The following is a 14,245-nucleotide window of genomic DNA, read 5'->3' as shown; positions in this document are numbered from 1 at the left end:
TTTATATTTTCAACTTTAATCATCTTCTAGAGGTTCCACGAAATTTTTTGATCATAAACCGAAAAGTTTGGATGAATGAGATCACCAAAACATAAAAATTAGCTAAATGGCGTGAGGAATGTAGAGCTTTTCTCATGAAAATCCTTGGTCACTCCCATAATATAGTCCCGCAAGTGACTGGAGCTATAAATTCTCCCTTGGGCCTTCCTCCATGCGACAAGAGCTTATAGGCCTCTGTGCATGCCATTAGGGCTTACGCTTAGTAAAAAAATCAGCTTCTCAGCTTTGAAACTCTGCCACCTATTCCATCATCTTCTCCAACACCTAAACACTCCTCCAAGCCTCTGCAATTGATGAAATTGGCCAAGAACAAGTCAAGAAAATGAAAGACCTATTCTGCCAATCTCAACACCAAGACCAACACCTCTAGCTCCTCAAGTAGCAACCATAACATCTCTGACACCTACAACATCTATAGCAACATCTCTAACACCTGCAGCAACAACATCCTCAACACCTACAACAACAACAACAACATCCTCAACACCTACAACAACAACAACAACATCCTCAACACCTACAACAACAAAAACACATCCATCTTCCTCCAACACTGGTAGAAGCGCCTAAAACATAAGAAACCACATCACACATGTAGAAGCACATGCAATGTCTCCAAGACATGTAGATACATATGCAACATTTAGAGAAACACTCCAACCACCTGCAGCAGCAACATCTCTAAAATACAACACAACATCTACACACATAGCAACAATCCAATCCTCTTGCAACAACAACATCTACAATCAACACAACATGTCTCCTCAGGAACCACAACATCATATGCAAAACCTTTAGTCATAGGTATCTTGACATTAATTCCAACTAACAAGACCATCACCAGAAATCCAACACTAAACACTCATCACACATGCATATGACCAGCAACACCAAGAGCTTGTTAACATCAATGCCAACACTACAATGCCAACATTATCTTTAGAGTTTGATGAGTGGTAATTCCTACCAATGACTTACAAGATATGGTCAGATTCATTTATTCTTTCTCTGGGCTTGGTTCCTGGTGCATATCCTCCTTTTTTATGTTTCTCATTCCTTTTCTTCCTCCTCTTCACAATCTATGTAGAATAATTTGTTCTCAACACACTTATGACCTTTAGTGTATTTTCTATCACAATAGTAACAAATCCATTTTTCTCTTTTTTCCTTCAATTTTTGTGGCATCAACCTTGTAGGTTGTGTAAGGGTATGAGAAGCAACACTTCCATATTTATAGTTGTGAGTGGTAGACTTCCTTGTTTCCATAATTTTTCTTTCAACTTTTCTTGCTACCTTGAATGCCTTCTCCAATGAATCAAGTTCCAAAAGGTGAACGTCATGTTGGATGTTATCCTTCAAATTCCCAATGAATACATCAATCCTATGATCCTCTAGAATATCACTTACCCTTATATTCAATTTTTGGAAGTTTGCAATGTGCTCTGCCATTGAACCCTTTTGTTTTAGATTTATCAATTGGATAAGTAAGGTGTTACTCTTTGTATCCTCATAATATGCTATAATTTCCTCCATAAAAATTGACCAAGTGACAAGTGGTTTATGGTAACAAAGCCATTGATAAAATATAAAATTGATTGGGTTCTAAATATAAATATGTAATGCATACTGTTATTGCTCCAAATATCACCCTTGGTATTTGTGATGCTTGGTTTATGGCCTAGGGCAACCCCTCCTTCCAGAATTTGTCCAAATATTTAAAAAACAGTGGTTTACTCCTCGTATGCTACCTTTCCCTGTGATAAAAGCATGTACACACAGGTTAGTCATACCTAACCTGCATATATGTGTTAAAACACTTTAAAAAATTAAATTTCCTTAACTATGGGCGGAGTTCATGGGTTTTACCTATTGATTACCTCCTAGTGCCCATGGCCCAACTGTTCCCAACTATTTCCCAACTAAAAAACTAATTGGGAGAAGTATAAATAAGACTTCTATGGGAAGGCCTTAAGGAGGAGAGAAGAGATAGAATTACTATACTGAGATTATCCCTTGACCAAATATGAAGTATCCATGTGCTTCAAGCACTTCCCCAAGTTCAGGAAACCCTTGTTTCCTTGAGTGTTGATATTCTCCCACTTGCTTGAGATATCATGGTATTTGTTATGGAAGGAGGCTATTGAAGACTGGGACTAGACGGATCCGGAGGACGGTTCTACTTGGAGCCAGAAGAAGGAGACTCAGGTGAACTCTTTCCATGTTTATTATAATTTTCTACAATGAAAAGAAATGTTGTCTTGTTCCAGATATTGACCTTGTTTATGCATCAGATGTTGTTGTAACTCATATATGAATATCATTTGAATGTATAACTAATAATCTTACTTATATGATGTAAAATTGATTTCATTAAAATGCTTTATCTATATGCTACTATGTATGTTTGGATTGGTTGATTTGTAGATTCGAAGATCATCAGGAGTTGCAGAGGGTTTGAACCCTATTGGAACTACCCAAATGAAGGACATCCAGGTATGTTCATTCATACATAGTTTGTTTATTTAGGCATGTTGCTTGAGTTGTATGTGTGTTTCTTGCTGTAGATTACTCTTTCTCTGTTGGGGTTCTGACCCAAAGCCCTAGGGTACTTATTCCCATAACAAAATTGGTGACTCCACTAGGGATAACAATCTTGTTATTCCTAGTTTGGGTTGTTCAGTGTCAGTTAGGGCTCAGTTCTTGGTTTTCTTGTTGTGATAGTGTTATAGCTCCAAATCTCACTCTTATGGTTTGTGATGCTGCACTTATGGCCTAGGGCAACCCCTCCTTCCAGACCTGGTCCAAAAATTTAAAAAACAATGTTTTATTCCCTATACGCGACATTGCCCTGAGTTAAACGCATGTACACGTGGGCCTGTCATACCCAACCCGCGTGTATCTATTAAAACACTTAAAAAAATAATAAATTTCTCTTTTTTGGGCGGAGATCGCGGGTTTTACCTGCTGGATCACCTGTTAGTGCCCGTGGCCCAACTGTTCCCAACCAACTCCTAACTAAAAAACTACTTTGGAGAGGGTATAAAAAGACATCAAAGGGAAGGCCAAAGAGAGAGAAAGGAGAACAAGATTATTATGCTGAGATTTTTTCCTTAGACCAGGTCTGAAGTCCTTGGTGCTTTCTGCACTTCCCCATTTTGCATAGGAAACCCTTGTTTCCATGTGTATTGGTGATCATTCATCCTTGATATCATCATTGAGTAAGACTTGGAAGGAGCTCTTGTTGGAGGCTTGAGGCTGGAACGAATCCGGGAGGAAGCTTTGCTTGGAGCCTGCTGAAGGTGTTCAGGTGATATCTTTCCGTTATATGTACTTTATTTGCCTTTATATATAAAGAAACACGTCTTTGTTCCCGAAATAATCTTTCTTTATGCTTATGAGATTCTTGTTTTGAATTCTTATGCAAGTGGTTACTTAAAAATTTTTATAACTAACTTTATAGCATAAAGATGGTTTATATATAAGTATTTGTACATGTATTGTTGTGTTCTTTGATTTGTTTGTCTTGCAGGTCAAAGGAAGAAGAAGGGAACTCCAAGAAGGGTTTGGAACCTAAAGGCCTTCTCGAACGTAGGACCTTAGGTACGTACCCTAAACATTAGAATTTGCTTAAAAGTAAAAATGATGGCTGTGTGTGTGTTTCTTTGAATAAGCAATTTTCGGTCTGGTAGAGTCTTAGCCCAAAGGACCCTAGGGGTACTTTCCCTTCAACCAGAATTGGCGACTCCGCTGGGGACAACACTCTTGTTGTTCCTAGTTTGGGTAGTCTTCAAGCTAATCAAGGCTCAGCCCCTCTATTTGTTGGCTCTGACTGTCTGATCTTTTCTTGAACCCCAAGCTTTTCCAGTTTTTCAGTCTGTGTTTTTTTTATTTTTCTTGAAAGACTTCAGATACGCTCTTTTCCTGGATTACAGAAGCGTATATACGCAAGTTGCACAAGTGAACCCGCGTATACGCAGGTTTCCTTAGTTACAGTCGCGTGTACACGCATTCTGCACTTAATTGCAGGCGCGTATATTACATAAATTTCAAGATTTATAAATTTTCTTTTGGCTGAATGTTTGTCTGGTGGTTTGGGTCAGTGTCAGGCAGTCAATTTTCCAGTAACAGTTCTCTGTTTGACAGGGGGCATCTTGTTCTGAACTCTCTCTAGTCATAAGGAGTATTAGTCTTGTTTTCGTTGATTGCAAGCGTTATTGATTTTTGACACACAAGATTTCTGTTTAAGAATCTTGATTGCTCTGTTTCGGCAGAGTAGGAAGATTGGGTTCAATCTTTGTGTCCATTTTTTGCTTTGATGACACTTTTGTTTGCTTAACGAAATCATTTTTGTGACCATTTGCTCCTTCGTTTCGGGAAAGTTGTTTGTTATCATTTTCTTGAAACTTGTCTTTTGATCTTTTGGGACTTTCATTGCTGCTTTTGATTGTCAAAAGCGATTTCAAACACATTTATTTTTGTTAAGTTTTCATCATTTGAAAGGTGTTGATTCACAAAAGTGTTTGGTTGCCCATTTATCAATCATTGGTGTCAGTATTTTTGAGAGCTTTCCTTTGAAAAAGACTTTTTGGTTTGATTGAAAGAAAATCTTTTGAAAGTTGTTGAGTTTCGCTTTCTTAAACTTGCTTCTCATTTGATTTCTTTTTTTTGCGAAGTGAAAGTGCTTTGTTTTTATCTTAGAACTTGTTTTTATTGTTTGGACGAAATGATTGGTAACACATCATCTTCTATCTAAGCATTTTAGTGGCAAGACAAAATTTGGTAAAGCAGCAACTTTCCTTCTTTGTTTTTAGAGTAGTCTTTGAATCTTGCATCCACATATAGTTCTTGCATTAGGGTAGGATTTGCATCTCTTTTTAGGCATATTTAGTTTTGTTAGTTTTTGTGAGTGTGGAGTCTGAAAAGAAAAGGAAAATTTGTTTATATTACAAGTACCTCTGAACCTCATAGAAATTGCTCTTCATCGAAAACAAAAGTGCATGTGCATGTAGCTAAGTTTTATTAATTTCTTTTGCGTCCATAAAAACACCACAAGTTTCATCTCCATTACCTTGTGACTTAAAGAACAGCCTAATAAAATCAAGCGCTTAATTAAAATCCACTAGAACTTTTTGTTTTAGTTATTACACCAACAAGTCTAGGATTTTAGGGCCTTGGATTAGGCGAGTGGAGAGTCAACTCTCCAAGGCCACATAAAACGTCAAACATAAGAGTCTGATTAACGAGAGTAAATCCAATAGCGTTAGGAAGACCAGGAAAGCTCCGGATCTGGGAGTTAAGCACGAGGGTCTGTGAAGACAGGGAAGAGAGATACCCCCTCTCCTACTTGTCCGAACTTACCTCACGACTGTTCCGCCTGGTTTCTGCGACGAGTTGGTACCCATAGTTGCCTCTCCTAGGGATCTGCATAGGTGGCTGCGGAGGGGAATCCCGTGGCACTTGAGGTCGACGTTGTATCACTCTCGACAGTACTACTGGAGGGCACCCTTGCGAAGCTTGGGGGCTTGCACCGGCGCAGGCTGTTGTTAGGAGGTCATCGTAACTTCCTCTGATACCTTCGCTGATAGGACTGGGCCCTCATCATCCCAGACTATCTTCGGAAGGCCCTTTGATTCACTTTCTCGTATTTTGGTGTCCGGTCCTAATCACCCGGAGCGGAAATACTTGGAAGTTGTTTGACTGGCTGTATCTTTAGGAACTTTATAGTGTGTGCTCTGTGCTCCTAGTCGGCTTAGCTTTTAATTTTTTGAGTCTTTAGTTATATCATAACAAGAAATTCAAAGTGGCTGACCGGTCTCCAAGACGGTCTCGAAGACTTCGTGGTCTCTCGCCACCTAGTTTAGAGCCTTCTCCTAGAAGGCGCAGAGGAGATACTACCGGTGGGGTCCGTCCCACGCCGGTTGACGCATCGGGGATTGATCCTCCTCTCGGGGATATTAGCGGCCAAGCAAGGCCTGGCACTTCTGAGCAAGAGAGGGACACTCCAGTCCTTTCTCGAGTTCGCTTTCAAGCGGAGAATAACGTAGAGGTAGAAGAACTTTCAGAATCTCTAGTGATTCCAAATTCTCCACTACCATCTAGTTATCCGGACGTATTGCAATACGTTGGGACTCCGTTACATAGACCAGCGAGTCCAGGTTACGCTACGCGCTTACCATTTATGATCACTACTGGAAGCATGGCTTCTATGAGTGCTGTGACTATGCAAACCCCAACATCGGTGCAAGGGGGAGGAACCATTTCCATCCCCTCCGCTTCCTTGTTCGGATCGTTTGCTAGCACATCTTTGGTGGGGTCTACCTCCATTCCGTCCACGAGTGGAAATGCCCAAACCAATGCTTTTAGTACTGGTTCCTTCCTTTTTGGCACCCAATCACAGGGTATTCCATCGGTTCCGTTCAGTGCCGCTACGTCCATGATGGGCAGATCGGCTTCATTCCAGGGTTTTCCTTTTGGAAGTGGTCATATCCCACATTCCAACCCAACGGTAGGATCCATGCCTTTTTCTTCAATAGGACAAAGCAACAATCCTTTCCAAGGTTGGAATAACCCTAGGGTTAGTAGCGCAGGAACTGCAAATCCATTTATCGGCCAACAAGGAAGTAGGCCGTATTCCACGGTTAGCATGTTTCAAAGTATTCCTCCCCTTGCTTCGGCTTGGAACCCATATCAGGGGTTATCAACTCCTTACCATTCTTTAGGAGGAAACTTTGCAGGCTATGGAGGTTATACGGCAGGAGTTGGTCAAACTCCGAATTTTGCTGGACCACAAGGCTTGCCTTTTGGTTCAACCGGTTCTACTGGTCACTTCAGGCAGCCTGGTGCCTCCCAAATCCCAGGACAATCTTTTCAGAACTTTGGGAGTTCTGCCCAGTCTGGATGGAATCCCCTAGGTCCTCCTAGGCTTCCGTTTCTGGCAACGTTAAATTTGCCAGATCTCACTAAGCTAACGAATGACCCTATCAGATACAATCCGGCCTGGCCTCCGGTCCCAACCAAACTCCCGTCGGATATACCAAAATTCGAAGGGAAGAGTGGTGAAGATCCGGGCGATCATGTAACCACATTCCATTTGTGGTGCTCATCCAACTCCCTCATCGAGGATTCGATTAGGTTGAGACTCTTTCAGCGCACCTTGACTGGTAATGCGGCTAAATGTACATAGAGTTTCCAGGGGGCAGCTTTACATCGTTCGCAGACTTAGCCAATATCTTCTTGAATCACTTCCAGTTGCCTGTCCGCTATGATGCCGGAACTGAACTTCTGGCTACCTTTCGTCAGGATAAGGCAACCCACATTTCTGATCACATTCAGGAATGGAGACGGAGAAAGAGGCTCATCAAAGCCGAAATGCCTCCGGAGTACCATCTAGAGTGGTTTTTGAAGTCTTTGCAACCCGAGATCTCCAAGGATGTCTCCATGTCTGGGGTCTATTCTGAGGAGCAAGCCATTTTCAGGGCCCAGCAGTTAGAACTGATTTACTCTCAGTCTGGGATCCTCCAAAAGTACTTGCCAGATGCTCCTGGATCTAAGGTTGATTTAGCTAAGCCAAAGCCAGGTCTGCACGCAGATGGTATCGTAGGGTCAGTAGACACATCGGCAGTGAACTTGTTGAATCAATTGCAGCAATTGTCATTACAAACTGCTTCTAACAACCAAGTCACATTGTCTAATCCTCCCGCTTCCCAAACTTCTTCAATTAACGCCGTCCAATCCGATAACCCCAAAGGAAATCAAAATTCCAATGGGAAAAAGAAAGGATGTGATAAGAAGAAGGACCAGGATGGGAAGCCCAATGCAAATAAATCCGGCAACAACGCTGGTGGTGGTGGAAATGAGTCGAGAAAGAAAGTTAAGTTTCCTTGCAAGTTATGCAAAGGAGACCATCTAACTCATCTCTGCCCTAGAATTGAAGACGCTCAGCGCTTGTTAGGACAGCAAGGGACTTCTAGTTCGCAAGCTGTGTTAACTAACCCGTTTCCCCAAGGGCAACAACTTCTTGCTGGCGCAAGTTCGAACCCTGGTACCTCCGCAGGGGGCAACCAGGAAGGGGACAAGTCATCGAATGTTTTCATGATGGGTGCTCACGCTAATGTGGCCACACGGTCACGCGATTATGGTGAAGGTGAAAATTCTAAGGGTAAATCAGTTCCCGAAACTAACAACCCACTTCATATTGAGCGACCTTTTGTTGAGACTATACCTCGGGTGCCGAAAGGTTCAGCTAAATGCGCGACTATCAACCCTAATATTAGGGCAGCCCAGAATTACTCCATTGTTGAGGATCTGGCCCAGAGTCCATGTGCTATGTCGGCGTTAGAGGTCCTCCAGTCATGTCCTGCTCAACGAAGTGCCTTGCTATCGGCAATGGGGGCAGTGGATCCAAGTAATTCCTTAGCTCTCACTTTTGATATGAGTAATGTCAAAAAGAGACTTCCTCATCACATGGCTTTCCAGATAAAGTCAACCTACCAGAAAACGAATATTTTTCGGACGGTTGTAGATGAGGGAGCTTCCACGTGTGTCATGTCTATGTCATGCTGGAAGGCCATTGGATCACCGTCGGTTGTTCCTTCACCCACCCTATTGACAGCATTCGATGGTCATTCTCATAGGCCATACGGGATTATCCCGGCTTTTCCTGTATGTGTTGGAGGAAAAGTCGTTAATATTGAAGTAGAGGTCATAGATGCTAACCTGGATTATAATCTCCTATTAGGAAGGAATTGGGTATACGAGATGGATGCCGTTGTTTCGACTCTGTTTCGTGTCATTTGCTTTCCTCATGAGGGGAAAATCGTTAAGGTGGATCAGTTGGACTATTGCCCAGTTGATCCTCAAGCAAACTCTGACTCTACTATTCCTTTAGTGGGTAACCCCCGTCCACCTATTGAGAGTCTAGGAGTCGGGATGTACTCTTCATTGATGGGTACGTTTAATCTTCCCCCTCCTACAGCTGGTATAGATACAATTTCATCCTCCAGGGATCCTTTACGGAGAGAGTTTATTCAAACTCCTTATTTTTTGAATCCTGGAACCTTAGCTTCATCTGCGACCACATCAGGTGACGACAAGGTGGGTGGAATAGAATCTCTTATATCTACAGTAGAACCTAGATGTGAATCTATCGATAACTCTGTAGATAACCATTCTACTATTTCCTCTGGGAAAGAAATAGATGGTGATGTGGCTCATTTTCGGACCCTTGATTCCACCTCTGCATCGGATTGCTCGGATATTGTTTTTCCATCGGATGAAGCGGTATTCGAAGCAATGACGGCCGTAGATCGACCTTTGGAAGATTGACATCGTCGGTTACACTTTCATTCCCATGTGCATGAAGTAGAATCTCGGTCCTCCAGTTCGACTAGTGATGTTTGTACGGTCCCTTTGGCTCCGACACATTTATTTGCCGAAGAGAGTGTATTGATTGGTTCGATCGTTGTACCTATAAACATCCCTAGGAGTCAGTTGGCGGAGCCCCCTGACGGGCTCTACCTCAGGAAGTGCTTTGCTTAGCTTTGGCCAGGCAATGGCTTCTTTGTATTTTATGTATATTTGTACATATATTATCGAGCGTTTTCTGATATCAACACTTTTTGGTCTGCCTTGGCAGGTGCTGATGGATGATTTGGTTTATTTTGGATTCGTCGATGGTGCTAGTCGGCACACTCGGAATCTTGCTTCCGCAGCTTGGGTACTTTATTACCCAACTGGTCAGTTGATGATATCGAGAGGCGTGTGTATCGGTCCTGCTTCGAACAATATGGCCGAGTATACAGCTGTTATCAATTTATTATCCGAGGCAATCTCTTATGGGATCGACTCGTTGGTAGTATATCTTAATTCTCAATTGATAGTGTCTCAGTTAAATAACATTTATCGGGTTAGAGATCCATTATTATATCGCCAATATTTAAGGGTGAGGTTGTTGCAAAGATCATTTATTTACATTAATTATTTGCACATTCCAAGATCTCAAAATTGGTTATCCGATTCTATCGCTAATCAAGCATTAGACTGGCATATCAATAATTCATCATCATAAAATCATGCATCAAAAAGTCAACTGTATATATATATATATATCGCAAAGCGTCTCGAGTGTACATATGTGTGTCCAAAAATATACAAAATTGGGACTCAAATGCCCATAATCATGTCAGGCATATCTAATGCCTTGGCTCTGGATGAGCAACTAAATAAGTAACTATAGCATTGGCCACGCGCCGAAAGACGCGAACCCAGTCACGTGGCATCCCAACCACGTGACGCTGCATATCTGGAGGAAGGTCCTCTATCTCGGCCATCGGTACTTGGCAGCTCAGTCTCGCCAAGTGTCGCTGTGTTGAGGGTCCTTTCCGCATCCGCAGCCGCCTCTTCGGCTCCTCGGCCACGCCGTCCATGCCGCGGGAATCCATCTGGTCGCACGGGCCCAATGTCTGGAACATGATCATCATATTAGTCATTTGAATCTCATCAAAAAATATTTTTCAAAATTTATCATTATATTTGAAAAATTCAAAAAAATTATATAATCATAAAAATAAAAAATCTTACCAATCTCGCCCCATGCTGCATCCGGTGGTAACACTAGATCAGGATCTCCTCGGAAATCCAGCCCAGCATAGGGGTAGTCATCTATGGCGATGATCTGTTGCTCCCACCAAGCAAAAAAGTCATCGTCGAATGCATTCCTAGGCACTTCCCCACCCCCCAGACGTTTCATCAAGTCAGCCCACCGGCCCATGCGTGGATCACGTGGACTACTGATGGGAACTGCTACCCTGGGGCGGAGTGCGGGAACCTTCTCGAAGAAGAAAGTGCATAAAATGGTTCCGTACCCAAAGTTCTTGGTCTGTCCCCTCCTGATAGAAGCAAGCTGTTCCTTCATGTTGGCAAGTAGAGGAGTACACCAGTCAAACACCGTGGTGAGACAGTCCACTACTACGCTCATGTTTACTCGTGATGCCTGATGTAGTGAGGATGATCCGTTCACTCGAGCTATGGTGAACAAGATTATCCGCAGTGACAAACTCGCCACGTGTGGGATAGAGATCTGGCTCCTGACCTTCCGATGACCTGGGCAGTAAATTTGAACATAGTCGTCTACACTGAGAATATTCCGGGTCCTGCCCCGGGAGTGTACTACCTCTCCCTTTCGGGAAAGGCCCATGATGAAATATATATCTTCCACTTCTACCCTGAGTGGCATCTGATCAATCACAAAAGCTTCCTCCTCGACATCCCAATAATCAATGAGTCTCTCGAGCAGATGCACGTTTGCTTTCATATTTGGCAACTTGAAGAATTTTAACAATCCGCATCCCCGTAGGGCGTCTAATGCCTCATCATTGTTCATAACTTCATTATCTACGGCTGAGTTCTCTCTTTCACGCCATATGAGAGTCATTCTGGAAGAAAAAATCATTTTCATCCGTTAGTTTTGTGTATAAAATTTGTTTGCTGCGCACACGCGGGTTCCCTTGTATACAGTCGCGTGTAGGGCCGTCGTATACGCGAGTTCTATACAGCCAACCCGCGTGTACGCCGCAGAGCAATTTTTTGCAAAAGTCTAACGGTGAAACATTAATTAAACTTCCTAAAAACTATCACAATTAATTGCAAGACAAGTTTAGTGCTTACCTGGAAGTTTTCGGCAAGTTTGAACGGTTGAATAAGTCACGGGGAAGTTTGCTCCTTTTGCTCCACAATTTTTGCTCTCCAAGTCAAACGGTGAAAATGGTAAGTCCAAAATTTCTTTTTATAAGTTTTGAAAATGCAAATTTTTTTTCAAAATTTTATTTTGTTTGGTTTCATGTCACTTTTAACTTGGGAGCTTGGAATGTCGAGATTGGGTTGTTTTTCAGGACATTTTGGACATTTTTCGACGGTTCGAGACGGTTCCATGACTGCTGACTCGTCATGGCAGGTATCGTGTTCTCACTAGCATATAGGTTAGGGACACCATTTTTCCGTTGCATTATGTATACTAGCCTCCATTTGACCGATACATCTGCCGTAGGGTCGACCCCATCATGTTATGGTTCGTAAGCCATTTTCACTCGCCGATTCTTTAAATCATGACATGATGGTAGAGCCATCCTTTTACATGGGCATCCTAGTTAGCACCTCACTGACATTTGTTGCCCATGCTGCTTCGTTTTGAGTAGGATCGGGAGTCCTCTGTAGTCCCGCCATGACTTATGCATTGAAGACTCATTCTTCTTTGCTTCTTCGCTTCGTTCTGGCCTTATACCCTAGAGGCTCCTATGTGTGTTGAGTTGTACTTCTGCATTGCATGTTGACCATTTGCACCTTTTGGCCTATAGTCGGCTTCACTTGGACTCGTGTTTAAGCCAACTTTTGACAATGACGTCTGAAAAATCAACCTTGCATACCCTTGACTTCTGCAGCTTGACATACCCAGATCCGTGGAAGGAACTTACCTCTGAGTGTCACCGACCAGTTTTTCACCTCCCTGCATTGAGCATAGGAACGTTCCTTTCCCAGGAACTAGATCATCTGTTTCACCGACACTCGTTCTTTCCACTGTACCATAGCATTCTTTTATTCTTTTTCTGGCTTATCAGAAAAAGACAAAAAAATTAAATATTCCAAAAAAGAGCGGGAACAGGGACATTATTTCCATTTATTGTTGGCAGCTAGAGTCAGTCGTGTCGCCCTTGAACAAAGCACTCAAAACAAAGTCTCCTCCGCATGGGTGGGATTTAGTTTGACTTAGGTACGCCATAACCTTGTTATCGAGTCAGTGCTCCCCCGATTGGTTATCTCTTCCAATCATATGGAGGGTTCGTTCGTGCCTCCTGCATGACGAACTTATACAGATTCATCATATGCTGCCACATAGTCACATTGAGTCGTGCTTTTGTTCAAGGGAAGTTAGCCTGAGTTGGCCTTTCTGCGGTGTCTCTTGACTCATTTTTCAGTCGGCCATCCCTGGTTGTCAGTGTCATGTCTATCATCACATCAGTTATATTGGTCCTTTACTCGTGCCGGTTTGAGAAGGTCCCCATTGACTTCTTGCTGGCGGGTCTTGTCCTTATCGACGACGACACCTTGCTCTGAGGACAGGCCTAGAGCCGCACCCTGGCCCTATTTTCATTATTGATAGGTCACCTTGTGCTCAGCATCAATCAGTATCATGGGTCTTTGACTGAGTGGTTTCCCTTGTGTTTGACATCAGCATACATTATCACACATTGGGATTCGTGCAGTACCTTGGTTTCCATTTGACCCTATTGGTGGATACCTCGCCTCTGTGTCGGCTTTCATTATTGGTTGGTTCAAAGGGTTTCTGCCGTGCGTTAGCCACATCTTGTGTACGCCGGAAACGTACTTCGGTTGGGTTACTACATCTTTTTCGTCCGATTCCTTCCACATTATTGGCGTACGGGTTACACTCGCGCTAGATTGATGAAGGATGCCTTAATGCCTTCCTTCTAGCGGATCTTTCCCTATCGACTTCGACTCATTGCTCTGGGGCAAAGATCTAGAGTCCATTTGGCAGTACCTTGGGGTTTGCAGTCATTAGTGGCAGATTCCTCGCTATCGACAGTGGGAAACCATCATTGTCTCCTGATTGATAGATTCTTACAGGTGTTCGACTTCAGCTCATCTATTCACACTTGTTAGATTGTACTGGGTACCTTGACGCTCATTATCATTATCGGTGAGTAGTCTCGCGTTTGTTAACGGTATACATCAATGACCGGTAATCAAACGATTTCTCACATGGTCGACTTCAGATCATTTATTCCCATGATGTAGAAATGTACCACGGCGGTCGGTGAAGACCTCAGGTTGTATCAGCATTCATTGGTTCACTTGACAGTTGCTCCTGTTACTGCTAGTTGATACCACTCCACCTTATATGTTGCAGTCAGTCATGGCGACATTCTATATGCTGGCACCTGAGTTTGCAGTGTAGTACCATCCTATTCCATCATGTTCAGTTGGTACCTTATGGGATCAGTCTTTGATTTCAGTGATCCGTTGCATCTTTCAGCATCATTGACAGTCTTATATGTGGTATTCAGACATGTACTTACTCATTATGATCAGATGATCCATTATGTATTTTCCAGTCATTTATACTTGTATACTTAGTGGATCCGCTTGTACTTGATATGCGGACATGCTT

Source organism: Pinus tabuliformis, chromosome Q (assembly GCF_031772625.1).
Source record: "Pinus tabuliformis cultivar Carrire ecotype Pingquan chromosome Q, CPIR1, whole genome shotgun sequence".
Lineage (NCBI taxonomy): Eukaryota > Viridiplantae > Streptophyta > Pinopsida > Pinales > Pinaceae > Pinus > Pinus tabuliformis.
The sequence above is the reverse complement of the archived record's forward strand: the minus strand, read 5'-3'. Positions refer to the sequence as shown.